This window comes from Mizuhopecten yessoensis, unplaced genomic scaffold (genome assembly GCF_002113885.1).
Source record: "Mizuhopecten yessoensis strain PY_sf001 unplaced genomic scaffold, ASM211388v2 scaffold10797, whole genome shotgun sequence".
NCBI lineage: Eukaryota > Metazoa > Mollusca > Bivalvia > Pectinida > Pectinidae > Mizuhopecten > Mizuhopecten yessoensis.
Window position 1 is genome coordinate 2,568,341 of NW_018408726.1, and position 2,526 is coordinate 2,570,866.

Genomic DNA, 2,526 nt, shown 5'->3' on the forward strand with positions numbered 1-2,526 from the left:
ATGTCACAATTTGAAGTATTTTTTAAACTGACTTTGTTTTCTGAAACAATGCATCTTGTGTGTCGACTTGATCCTACAACGTTTATGCATTTGACGGTATATATCATTAAAGACGCTACATGAGATGCAAGGAACGCCTATCATTCAGGGACACCGAATAATTAACTCTTAGAGTTTAATCACAAGAAACCCAATGTGCTTATTTTAAACAAAATAAATACTGGAAATATAAAGTAACGAAACCTCTATCAGATATAGTTTGTCGATGAATGATACAAAAGTAAATATTAATCAGATTAATGTAAATATCGAATACACTAAAATCTCAATAATAATGGGCGGCTAATTTCAGGTTTTGTAAGGTACATGTATCATAGGCTTATTCTCGAAGCCAGCATATTCTCAATGCGGCCTTAGTTTCGACAGTTAGCTATCAGTGGTGTGATTTCCGGTTCTTCTTTCCCATGGACAATATGATGTAACACAGGTTTATAAACGGAATTAAAAATTAAAAGCTAAGTTTGTTTTGAATACAAACAGGAATTGAAAACATATCTTGCGAGCTTTCGAAAACGACTGTTTCCGCCCCCTTCGTGGATCTTGCAATGGGGTCCTAAATATGCCTCAGTTGGTGGCCCCTTCGCCTCTGTTAATCGAATCCCTTTCTCTCCTAACCCAGATGGATCCAAAGGGGCGGACTGGGTTCACATGTTACCCGTCCCATTGACTGGCTGCCGTATTGCAAATGGGCGAAATGTCTCCCTGATGTTTGACAGCTGACCTTACTGATTTGGTCCACTGTGTTTTAGTGAGTTGAGAGACGAGGCACCTGTCATTTGAACTCTTTGCTTGACCCAGGAAACAGACCGTTTTGAAAGCCCGCAAAAGTAGTTTTCAATTCCTATTTGTGTTCAAAACATACTTAGCCTTTATTTTCATACCAAACTAATAAATCTTATTCCGTAAATTAAAAAATGTTGCAATACTAAATCACGTGATGTGAAGTTAAAACATGTTTTTGGCAACAGGTGAAAAAATATATGTTAATTTTCAACTTCGGCCTATTTTCTAAGACGGTTTATTACTATGCACATTCTAGATGTATTAGGTTCCATTAAGCACGGTCCGCTAAAGAATCTCTAAAGTATATTCCCCGAATAAATGATGTTCTGGATTAACAAAATTAAATTGCATACTGTTTGGGAAGAAAAGTTATACCCCACAACTGATTCTACAGGAGCATTAATTCATCAGACTAAACACAGGTCATACAGCTCTTATTAATGACGAATAGATTATCGACGCAGAGTTAGAGAAATTACAATTTTCATACTTACCCAATGTGCAATTCGAGCGCCACTGCTGAACAACTGTTTGAGAACTTCACCTTGCAAAGTGTGACCTTTAGTAATTGTTTTCTAATGACTACCTCTCGTTTGTATTTCTAACGAATACCAAGAAGACAATCGAGGGAAGCAGTCATATATAATCTTGCTTAAACGTAAGCGATACCACCAACAATGAAACATAAAAGGTAGACACATAAGGAATGAATTTTACTACATATAACACACGAATCGTATCTTTACGCTTTGCGGGTTTTAATTGTTTTGTCACTTTCAGTTGTAAATAGGACATGTCTCAAACCTATTTTCGCACTCATTAATGAAGCTTGCAAATTTCAAAGGTAATGTAATATCATTTGTATAGCTGATGTGTCTCAATGATAAGTAGGGGTAAACAAAATGTGTTAAAGGCACTTCGTAATAGTCTCTACACGATCCTATGTTCCATTACTACAACATACAACATTTGATATAGCGCCCTATCTAGCTAACATAAGCCACTCTAAAGCGCTTTACAGTACATAGATATACAAGTTAATACAATTAGCATATACATTAATCAATACAATATTGAGGAATTCGCAGGAGCTGCCTTATCAGGCGCTAACTACTAGTCCCATTTCACCTGGCTAATATCCCCGAATGTGTGAATTTCATTTCATTTCAAATCAATTCTATTGCATTAAAAAAACACAATTGGATTAGGCACAGGCATCGCCTTTAAAAGCTCTTTCCAGAGAAAATACACACATTTCATACATTCATATATACATATATATATATAGAGAGAGAGAGTATTATAGAGAAAATGTAGTATATGTTCGAATTAATAGGAGAATACTAGAACCATTTTATACTAGAACCATTTAATTCATGTTCACAGAAAATAATACATGTAACTAGAATATCATAGATGTTACCATTTTAATTAATATAGTCTATTTACTTCAATTATTAATAGCCTAGTGTTTGGTTGGAGGCACTTCAAAGACACTGTCACTATACACAGTGCCATCCTTCCCAATTACACCAGAGTTATTGTTATATCATAGCAAATACAAACACATTGTAATATGATTTTTAGTATAGTTTAAGTTAAAATCTTCCAGATTTGTCAATAAACTCCAGAACACATGAGAGAATAAATTTATTTGATTCACTGCTAAGGTTCATATCACCC